Raw genomic sequence first — 12,060 nt, forward strand, 5'->3', positions numbered from 1 at the left:
AGAGTTCCGAAGCATTATTAAATGTCAGCGGAATTCCAAGAACAATGGATGAGTTCCGAAGCATTTTTAAAAGTCAGCGGAATTCCAAATACAATGGAAGAGTTATAAAGCGTTTTTAAAACTACAGCGGAATTCAAAGAAAAATGAAAGAGTTCCGAAGCATTATTAAATGTCAGCGGATTTCTGAGAACAATGGAAGAGTTCCGAAGCATTTCTAAACGTCAGCGGAATTCCGAGAACAATGGAATTGTTCCGAAGGATTTTTAAACGTCAGCGGAATTCCAAGAACAATGGAATAGTTCCGAAGCATTTTTAAACTTCAGTGGAATTCTGAGAACAATGGAAGAGTTCCGAAGCATTTTTAAACTTCAGAAGATTTCCGGGAACAATGGAAGAATTCCAAAGCATTTTTAAACTTCAGCAGAATTCCGAGAACAATGGAAGTGTTCCGAAGCATTTTTAAACATCAGCAGAATTTCCAGAATAATGGAAGAGTTCCGAAGCATTTTTAAACTTCAGCGGTATTCCGAAAACAATGGAAGAGTTACAAAGCATTTTTAAACATCAGCAGAATTCCGAGAACAATGGAAGAGTTCCGAAGCATTTTTAAACTTCAGCGGAATTACGACAACAATGGAAAAGTTCCGAAGCATTATTAAATGTCAGCGGAATTCCGAGAACAAAGGAAGAGTTCCCAAGCAAATTTAAACTTCAGCAGAATTACGTGAACAATGGAAGAGTTCCGAAGCATTTGTAAACGTCAGCAGAATTCCGAAAACAATGGAAGAGTTCCGAAGCATTTTTAAATGTCAGCAGAATTCTGAGAACAATGGAAGAGTTCTGAAGCATTTTTAAACTTCAGCAGAATTCTGGGAACAATGGAAGTGTTCCGAAGCATTATTAAACATCAGCGGAATTTGTAGAACAATAGAAGACTTCCAAAGCATTTTTAAACTTCAGTGAAAATTCCGAAAACAATGCAAGAGTTGCGAAGCATTTTTAAACGTCAGCAGAATTCCGAAAACAATGGAAGAGTTCCGAAGCAAATTTAAACTTTAGCAGAATTACGTGAATAATGGAAGAGTTCCGAAGCATTTTTAAACTTCAGCAGAATTCCGAGAACAATGGTAGAGTTCCGAAGCATTATTAAATGTCAGCGGAATTCTGAGAACAAAGGAAGAGTTCCCAAGCAAATTTAAACTTCAGCAGAATTACGTGAACAATGGAAGAGTTCCGAAGCATTTGTAACTTCAGCAGAATTCCGAGAACAATGGAAGAGTTCTGAAGCATTTTTAAACTTCAGCAGAATTCTGGGAACAATGGAAGTGTTCCGAAGCATTATTAAACATCAGCGGAATTTGTAGAACAATAGAAGACTTCCGAAGCATTTTTAAACTTCAGTGAAAATTCCGAAAACAATGCAAGAGTTGCGAAGCATTTTTAAACGTCAGCAGAATTCCGAAAACAATGGAAGAGTTCTGAAGCATTTTTAAATGTCAGCAGAATTCCGAAAATAATGGAAGAGTTCCGAAGCAAATTTAAACTTTAGCAGAATTACGTGAACAATGAAAGAGTTCCGAAGCATTTTTAAACTTCAGCAGAATTCTGAGAACAATGGTAGAGTTCCGAAGCATTTTTAAATTTCAGCGGAATTCCGAGAACAATGGATGAGTTCCGAAGCATTTTTAAATGTCAGCAGAATTCCGGGAAAAATGGAAGAATTGCGAAGCATTTTTAAACATCAGTAGAATTCAAAGAACAATGCAAGAGATCCAAAGCATTATTAAACGTCAGTGGAATTCCGAGAACCATGGAAGAGTTCCGAATGATTTTTAAACATCAGCGGAATTTCGAGAACAATGGAAGAGTTCCGAAGCATTTTTAAACTTCAATTGAATTCTGAGAACAATGGAAGAGTTCCGTAGCATTTTTAAACTTCAGAAGAATACCAGGAACAATGGAGGAGTTCCAAAGCATTTTTGAACTTCAGCAGAATTCCGAGAACAATGGAAGAGTTCTGAAGCATTTTTAAACATCAGCAAAATTTCCAGAACAATGGAAGAGTTCCGAAGCATTTTTAAATTTCAGCAGAATTCCGAGAACAATTGATGAGTTCCGAAGCATTTTTAAACTACAGCAGAATTCCAATAACAATGGAAGTGTTCCGAAGCATTTTTAAACGTCAACGGATTTCCTAGAACAATGGAAGAGTTCCATAGCATTATTTAACGTCAGCGGAATTCTGAGAACAATGGAAGTGTTCCGAAGCATTATTAAACATCAGCGGAATTTGTAGAACAATAAAAGACTTCCGAAGCATTTTTAAACTTCAGTGAAAATTCCGAAAACAATGCAAGAGTTGCGAAGCATTTTTAAATGGCAGCAGAATTCCGAGAACAATGGAAGAGTTCCGAAGCATTTTTAAACTTTCGCAGATTTCCGAGAACAATGGATGAGTTCCGAAGCATTTTTAAACGTCAGCAGAATTCTGGGAAAAGTGGAAGAATTGCGAAGCATTTTTAAAACTTCGTCGGATTTCCGTGAACAATGGAAGTGTTCTGAAGTATTTTTAAAACGCCAGCGGAATTCCAAGAACAATGGAAGAGTTCCGAAGCATTTTTAAACGCCAGCAGAATTCTGAGAACAATGGAAGAGTTCCGAAGTATTTTTAAACGTCAGTGGAAGTCCGAGAACAATGGAATAGTTACGAAGCATTTTTAAACTTCAGCAGAATTACGAGAACAATGGAAGTGTTCCGAAGCATTTTTAAACATCAACAGAATTTCCACAACAATAGAAGAGTTCCGAAGCATTTTTAAACTTCAGTGGAATTCCGAAAACAATGGAAGAGTTACAAAGCATTTTTAAACATCAGCAGAATTCCGAGAACAATGGAAGAGTTCCGAAGCATTTTTAAACTTCAGCAGAATTGCGAGAACAATGGAAGAGTTCCGAAGCATTATTAAATGTCAGCGTAATTCCGAGAACAAAGGCAGAGTTCCGAAGCAAATTTAAACTTCAGCAGAATTACGTGAACAATGGAAGAGTTCCAAAGCATTTTTAAACTTTAGCAGAATTCCAGGAACAATGGAAGAGTTCTGAAGCATTTTTAAATTTCAGCAGAATTCTGGGAACAATGGAAGGGTTCCAAAGCATTTATAAACTTCAGCAGAATTCCGAGAACAATGGAAGAGTTCCGAAGCATTTTTAAATGTCAGCAGAATTCCTAGAACAATGAATGAACTCCGAAGCATTTTTAAATGTCAGCGGTATTTCGGGAACAATGGAAGTGTTCCGAAGCATTATTAAACATCAGCGGAATTCGAAGAACAATAGAAGAGTTCCGAGGCATTTTTAAACGTCAGCGGAATTCCGAGAACAATGGAAGAGTGCCAAAACATTTTTAAAACTTCAGCGGAATTCCGAAAACAATGGAAGAATTCCGAAGCATTTTTAAACAACAGCAGAATTCCGAGAACAAAGGAAGAGTTCCTTAGCATTTTTAAATGTCAGCAGAATTCCGAGAACAATGAATGAACTCCGAAGCATTTTTAAATGTCAGCAGAATTCCGAGAACAATGGAAGAGTTCCCAAGGATTTTTAAACATCAGCGGAATTCCGAGAAGAATGGAAGAGTTCCGAAGCATTTTTAAACTCCGGCGGATTTCCGAGAACAATGGAAGTGTTCCGAAGCATTTTTAAAATTCAGCATAATTCTGAGAACAATGGAAGAGTTCCAAAGCATTTTTAAACGGCAGCGGAATTCAGAGAACAATGAAAGAGTTCCCAAGCATTATTAAATGTCAGCGGAATTCTAAGAACAATGGAAGAGTTCCGAAGCATTTTTAAATGTCAGCGGAATTCCTTGAACAATGAAAGAGATCGGAAGCATTTTTAAACTTCAAAAGAATTCCGGGAACAATGGAAGAGTTCCGAAACATTTTTATAATTCAGCATAATTCTGAGAACAATGGAAGAGTTCCAAAGCATTTTTAAATGTCTGCAGAATTCCGAGAACAATGGAAGAGTTCCGAAGCATTATTAAACGTCAACGGAATTCCGAGAACAATGGAAGAGTTCCGAAGAATTTTTAAACGTCAGCGAATTTTGAGAACCATTGAAGAGTTCCGAAGCATTTTTAAACTTAAGTGGAATTCGGAGAACAATGGAAGAGTTATGTAGCATTTTTAAACTTCAGAAGAATTCCAGGAACAATGGAAGAGTTCCAAAGCATTTTTAAACTTCAGCAGAATTCCGAGAACAATGGAAGAGTTCTGAAGCATTTTTAAACATCAGCAGAATTTCCAGAACAATGGAAGAGTTCCGAAGCATTTTTAAAATTCAGCAGAATTCCTAAAACAATACAAGAGTTGCAAAGCATTTTTAAACGTCAGCAGAATTCCGAGAACAATGGAAGAGTTCCGAAGCATTTTTAAACTTCAGTGGAATTCTGAGAACAATGGAAGAGTTCCGTAGCATTTTTAAACTTCAGAAGAATTCCAGGAACAATGGAAGAGTTCCATAGCATTTTTAAACTTCAGAAGATTTCCAGGAACAATGGAAGAGTTCCGAAGCATTTTTAAACTTCGGCGGATTTCCGAGAACAATGGAAGTGTTCCGAAGTATTTTTAAACGCCAGCGGAATTCCGAGAACAATGGAAGAGTTCCGAAGCCTTTTTAAACTTTAGAGGAATTCCGAGAACAATGGAATAGTTCCGAAGGATTTTTAAACGTCTGAGAAATTCCGAGAACAATGGAATAGTTCCGAAGCATTTTTAAACTTCAGAAGAATTCCGGGAATAATGGAAGAGTTCCAAAGCATTTTTAAACTTCATCAGAATTCCGAGAACAATGGAAGAGTTCCGAAGCATTTTTAAACATCAGCAGAATTTCCACAACAATGGAAGAGTTCCGAAACATTTTTAAACTTCAGCGGAATTCCAAAAACAATGGAAGAGTTCTGAAGCATTTTTAAACTTCAGCAGAATTCTGAGAACAATGGAAGTGTTCCGAAGCATTATTAAACATCAGCGGAATTTGTAGAACAATAAAAGACTTCCGAAGCATTTTTAAACTTCAGTGAAAATTCCGAAAACAATGCAAGAGTTGCGAAGCATTTTTAAATGGCAGCAGAATTCCAAGAACAATGGAAGAGTTCCGAAGCATTTTTAAACTTCAGTGCAATTGCGAGAACAATGGAAGAGTTCCGAAGCAAATTTAAACTTTAGCAGAATTTCGTGAACAATGGAAGAGTTCCGAAGCATTTTTAAACTTTCGCAGATTTCCGAGAACAATGGATGAGTTCCGAAGCATTTTTAAACGTCAGCGGAAGTCCGAGAACAATGGAATAGTTACGAAGCATTTTTAAACTTCAGCAGAATTATGAGAACAATGGAAGAGTTACGAAGCATTTTTAAACATCAGCAGAATTTCCACAACAATGGAAGAGTTACGAAGCATTTTTAAACATCAGCAGAATTTCCACAACAATGGAAGAGTTCCGAAGCATTTTTAAACTTCAGTGGAATTCCGAAAACAATGGAAGAGTTACAAAGCATTTTTAAACATCAGCAGAATTCCGAGAACAATGGAAGAGTTCCGAAGCATTTTTAAACTTCAGCCGAATTGCGAGAACAATGGAAGAGTTCCGAAGCATTATTAAATGTCAGCGTAATTCCGAGAACAAAGGCAGAGTTCCGAAGCAAATTTAAACTTCAGCAGAATTACGTGAACAATGGAAGAGTTCCAAAGCATTTTTAAACTTCAGCAGAATTCCGAGAACAATGGAAGAGTTCTGAAGCATTTTTAAATTTCAGCAGAATTCTGGGAACAATGGAAGGGTTCCAAAGCATTTATAAACTTCAGCAGAATTCCGAGAACAATGGAAGAGTTCCGAAGCATTTTTAAATGTCAGCAGAATTCCTAGAACAATGAATGAACTCCGAAGCATTTTTAAATGTCAGCGGTATTTCGGGAACAATGGAAGTGTTCCGAAGCATTATTAAACATCAGCGGAATTCGAAGAACAATAGAAGAGTTCCGAGGCATTTTTAAACGTCAGCGGAATTCCGAGAACAATGGAAGAGTGCCAAAGCATTTTTAAAACTTCAGCGGAATTCCGAAAACAATGGAAGAATTCCGAAGCATTTTTAAACAACAGCAGAATTCTGAGAACAAAGGAAGAGTTCCTTAGCATTTTTAAATGTCAGCAGAATTCCGAGAACAATGGAAGAGTTCCCAAGGATTTTTAAACATCAGCGGAATTCCGAGAAGAATGGAAGAGTTCCAAAGCATTTTTAAACTCCGGCTGATTTCCGAGAACAATAGAAGTGTTCCGAAGCATTTTTAAAATTCAGCATAATTCTGAGAACAATGGAAGAGTTCCAAAGCATTTTTAAACGGCAGCGGAATTCAGAGAACAATGAAAGAGTTCCCAAGCATTATTAAATGTCAGCGGAATTCTAAGAACAATGGAAGAGTTCCGAAGCATTTTTAAACGTCAGCGGAATTCCTTGAACAATGAAAGAGATTGGAAACATTTTTAAACTTCAAAAGAATTCCGGGAACAGTGGAAGAGTTCCGAAGCATTTTTAAGTGTCAGCAGAATTCCAAGAACAATGGAAGAGTTCCGAAGCATTATTAAACGTCAGCGGAATTCCGAGAACAATGGAAGAGTTCCGAAGAATTTTTAAACGTCAGCGAATTTTGAGAACCATTGAAGAGTTCGGAAGCATTTTTAAACTTAAGTGGAATTCGGAGAACAATGGAAGAGTTATGTAGCATTTTTAAACTTCAGAAGAATTCCAGGAACAATGGAAGAGTTCCAAAGCATTTTTAAACTTCAGCAGAATTCCGAGAGCAATGGAAGAGTTCTGAAGCATTTTTAAACATCAGCAGAATTTCCAGAACAATGGAAGAGTTCCGAAGCATTTTTAAAATTCAGCAGAATTCCTAAAACAATACAAGAGTTGCAAAGCATTTTTAAACGTCAGCAGAATTCCGAGAACAATGGAAGAGTTCCGAAGCATTTTTAAACTTCAGTGGAATTCTGAGAACAATGGAAGAGTTCCGTAGCATTTTTAAACTTCAGAAGAATTCCAGGAACAATGGAAGAGTTCCATAGCATTTTTAAACTTCAGAAGATTTCCAGGAACAATGGAAGAGTTCCGAAGCATTTTTAAACTTCGGCGGATTTCCGAGAACAATGGAAGTGTTCCGAAGTATTTTTAAACGCCAGCGGAATTCCGAGAACAATGGAAGAGTTCCGAAGCCTTTTTAAACTTTAGAGGAATTCCGAGAACAATGGAATAGTTCCGAAGGATTTTTAAACGTCTGAGAAATTCCGAGAACAATGGAATAGTTCCGAAGCATTTTTAAACTTCAGAAGAATTCCGGGAATAATGGAAGAGTTCCAAAGCATTTTTAAACTTCATCAGAATTCCGAGAACAATGGAAGAGTTCCGAAGCATTTTTAAACATCAGCAGAATTTCCACAACAATGGAAGAGTTCCGAAACATTTTTAAACTTCAGCGGAATTCCAAAAACAATGGAAGAGTTCTGAAGCATTTTTAAACTTCAGCAGAATTCTGAGAACAATGGAAGTGTTCCGAAGCATTATTAAACATCAGCGGAATTTGTAGGACAATAAAAGACTTCCGAAGCATTTTTAAACTTCAGTGAAAATTCCGAAAACAATGCAAGAGTTGCAAAGCATTTTTAAATGGCAGCAGAATTCCGAGAACAATGGAAGAGTTCCGAAGCATTTTTAAACTTCAGTGCAATTGCGAGAACAATGGAAGAGTTCCGAAGCAAATTTAAACTTTAGCAGAATTTCGTGAACAATGGAAGAGTTCCGAAGCATTTTTAAACTTTCGCAGATTTCCGAGAACAATGGATGAGTTCCGAAGCATTTTTAAACGTCAGCAGAATTCTGGGAAAAGTGGAAGAATTGCGAAGCATTTTTAAAACTTCGTCGGATTTCCGTGAACAATGGAAGTGTTCTGAAGTATATTTAAAACGCCAGCGGAATTCCAAGAACAATGGAAGAGTTCCGAAGCATTTTTAAACGCCAGCAGAATTCTGAGAACAATGGAAGAGTTCCGAAGTATTTTTAAACGTCAGCGGAAGTCCGAGAACAATGGAATAGTTACGAAGCATTTTTAAACTTCAGCAGAATTACGAGAACAATGGAAGAGTTACGAAGCATTTTTAAACATCAGCAGAATTTCCACAACAATGGAAGAGTTCCGAAGCATTTTTAAACTTCAGTGGAATTCCGAAAACAATGGAAGAGTTACAAAGCATTTTTAAACATCAGCAGAATTCCGAGAACAATGGAAGAGTTCCGAAGCATTTTTAAACTTCAGCCGAATTGCGAGAACAATGGAAGAGTTCCGAAGCATTATTAAATGTCAGCGTAATTCCGAGAACAAAGGCAGAGTTCCGAAGCAAATTTAAACTTCAGCAGAATTACGTGAACAATGGAAGAGTTCCAAAGCATTTTTAAACTTCAGCAGAATTCCGAGAACAATGGAAGAGTTCTGAAGCATTTTTAAATTTCAGCAGAATTCTGGGAACAATGGAAGGGTTCCAAAGCATTTATAAACTTCAGCAGAATTCCGAGAACAATGGAAGAGTTCCGAAGCATTTTTAAATGTCAGCAGAATTCCTAGAACAATGAATGAACTCCGAAGCATTTTTAAATGTCAGCGGTATTTCGGGAACAATGGAAGTGTTCCGAAGCATTATTAAACATCAGCGGAATTCGAAGAACAATAGAAGAGTTCCGAGGCATTTTTAAACGTCAGCGGAATTCCGAGAACAATGGAAGAGTGCCAAAGCATTTTTAAAACTTCAGCGGAATTCCGAAAACAATGGAAGAATTCCGAAGCATTTTTAAACAACAGCAGAATTCCGAGAACAAAGGAAGAGTTCCTTAGCATTTTTAAATGTCAGCAGAATTCCGAGAACAATGGAAGAGTTCCCAAGGCTTTTTAAACATCAGCGGAATTCCGAGAAGAATGGAAGAGTTCCGAAGCATTTTTAAACTCCGGCTGATTTCCGAGAACAATAGAAGTGTTCCGAAGCATTTTTAAAATTCAGCATAATTCTGAGAACAATGGAAGAGTTCCAAAGCATTTTTAAACGGCAGCGGAATTCAGAGAACAATGAAAGAGTTCCCAAGCATTATTAAATGTCAGCGGAATTCTAAGAACAATGGAAGAGTTCCGAAGCATTTTTAAACGTCAGCGGAATTCCTTGAACAATGAAAGAGATCGGAAGCATTTTTAAACTTCAAAAGAATTCCGGGAACAATGGAAGAGTTCCGAAACATTTTTAAGTGTAAGCAGAATTCCAAGAACAATGGAAGAGTTCCGAAGCATTTTTATAATTCAGCATAATTCTGAGAACAATGGAAGAGTTCCAAAGCATTTTTAAATGTCTGCAGAATTCCAAGAACAATGGAAGAGTTCCGAAGCATTATTAAACGTCAGCGGAATTCCGAGAACAATGGAAGAGTTCCGAAGAATTTTTAAACGTCAGCGAATTTTGAGAACCATTGAAGAGTTCCGAAGCATTTTTAAACTTAAGTGGAATTCGGAGAACAATGGAAGAGTTATGTAGCATTTTTAAACTTCAGAAGAATTCCAGGAACAATGGAAGAGTTCCAAAGCATTTTTAAACTTCAGCAGAATTCCGAGAACAATGGAAGAGTTCTGAAGCATTTTTAAACATCAGCAGAATTTCCAGAACAATGGAAGAGTTCCGAAGCATTTTTAAAATTCAGCAGAATTCCTAAAACAATACAAGAGTTGCAAAGCATTTTTAAACGTCAGCAGAATTCCGAGAACAATGGAAGAGTTCCGAAGCATTTTTAAACTTCAGTGGAATTCTGAGAACAATGGAAGAGTTCCGTAGCATTTTTAAACTTCAGAAGAATTCCAGGAACAATGGAAGAGTTCCATAGCATTTTTAAACTTCAGAAGATTTCCAGGAACAATGGAAGAGTTACGAAGCATTTTTAAACTTCGGCGGATTTCCGAGAACAATGGAAGTGTTCCGAAGTATTTTTAAATGCCAGCGGAATTCTGAGAACAATGGAAGAGTTCCGAAGCATTTTTAAACTTTAGAGGAATTCCGAGAACAATGGAATAGTTCCGAAGGATTTTTAAACGTCTGAGAAATTCCGAGAACAATGGAATAGTTCCGAAGCATTTTTAAACTTCAGAAGAATTCCGGGAATAATGGAAGAGTTCCAAAGCATTTTTAAACTTCATCAGAATTCCGAGAACAATGGAAGAGTTCCGAAGCATTTTTAAACATCAGCAGAATTTCCACAACAATGGAAGAGTTCCGAAACATTTTTAAACTTCAGCGGAATTCCGAAAACAATGGAAGAGTTACAAAGCATTTTTAAACATCAGCAGAATTCCGAGAACAATGGAAGAGTTCCGAAGCTTTTTTAAACATAAGCATAATTCCGAGAACAATGGAAGACTTCCGAAGCATTTTTAAACATCAGCAGATTCCAAGAACAATGGAAGAGTTCTGAAGGATTTTTAAACGTCAGCGGAATTCCAAAAACAATGGAAGGGTTCCGAAGCATTTTTAAACTTCAACGGAATTCTGAGAACAATGGAAGAGTTAAGAAGCATTTTTAAACTGCAGCGGAATTCCGAGAACAATGGAATAGTTCCTTAGCATTTTTAAATGTCAGCGGAAATCCGGGAACAATGGAAGAGTTCCGAAGCATTATTAAATGTCAGCGGAATTCCAAGAACAATGGATGAGTTCCGAAGCATTTTTAAAAGTCAGCGGAATTCCAAATACAATGGAAGAGTTATAAAGCGTTTTTAAAACTACAGCGGAATTCAAAGAAAAATGAAAGAGTTCCGAAGCATTATTAAATGTCAGCGGATTTCTGAGAACAATGGAAGAGTTCCGAAGCATTTCTAAACGTCAGCGGAATTCCGAGAACAATGGAATTGTTCCGAAGGATTTTTAAACGTCAGCGGAATTCCAAGAACAATGGAATAGTTCCGAAGCATTTTTAAACTTCAGTGGAATTCTGAGAACAATGGAAGAGTTCCGAAGCATTTTTAAACTTCAGAAGATTTCCGGGAACAATGGAAGAATTCCAAAGCATTTTTAAACTTCAGCAGAATTCCGAGAACAATGGAAGTGTTCCGAAGCATTTTTAAACATCAGCAGAATTTCCAGAATAATGGAAGAGTTCCGAAGCATTTTTAAACTTCAGCGGTATTCCGAAAACAATGGAAGAGTTACAAAGCATTTTTAAACATCAGCAGAATTCCGAGAACAATGGAAGAGTTCCGAAGCATTTTTAAACTTCAGCGGAATTACGACAACAATGGAAAAGTTCCGAAGCATTATTAAATGTCAGCGGAATTCCAAGAACAAAGGAAGAGTTCCCAAGCAAATTTAAACTTCAGCAGAATTACGTGAACAATGGAAGAGTTCCGAAGCATTTGTAAACGTCAGCAGAATTCCGAAAACAATGGAAGAGTTCCGAAGCATTTTTAAATGTCAGCAGAATTCTGAGAACAATGGAAGAGTTCTGAAGCATTTTTAAACTTCAGCAGAATTCTGGGAACAATGGAAGTGTTCCGAAGCATTATTAAACATCAGCGGAATTTGTAGAACAATAGAAGACTTCCAAAGCATTTTTAAACTTCAGTGAAAATTCCGAAAACAATGCAAGAGTTGCGAAGCATTTTTAAACGTCAGCAGAATTCCGAAAACAATGGAAGAGTTCCGAAGCAAATTTAAACTTTAGCAGAATTACGTGAATAATGGAAGAGTTCCGAAGCATTTTTAAACTTCAGCAGAATTCCGAGAACAATGGTAGAGTTCCGAAGCATTATTAAATGTCAGCGGAATTCTGAGAACAAAGGAAGAGTTCCCAAGCAAATTTAAACTTCAGCAGAATTACGTGAACAATGGAAGAGTTCCGAAGCATTTGTAACTTCAGCAGAATTCCGAGAACAATGGAAGAGTTCTGAAGCATTTTTAAACTTCAGCAGAATTCTGGGAACAAT

The sequence above is a fragment of the Phyllobates terribilis genome, unplaced genomic scaffold (genome assembly GCF_046119375.1).
Source record: "Phyllobates terribilis strain yellow unplaced genomic scaffold, ASM4611937v1 Scaffold_2__4_contigs__length_985480577, whole genome shotgun sequence".
In the NCBI taxonomy this organism is placed as follows: domain Eukaryota; kingdom Metazoa; phylum Chordata; class Amphibia; order Anura; family Dendrobatidae; genus Phyllobates; species Phyllobates terribilis.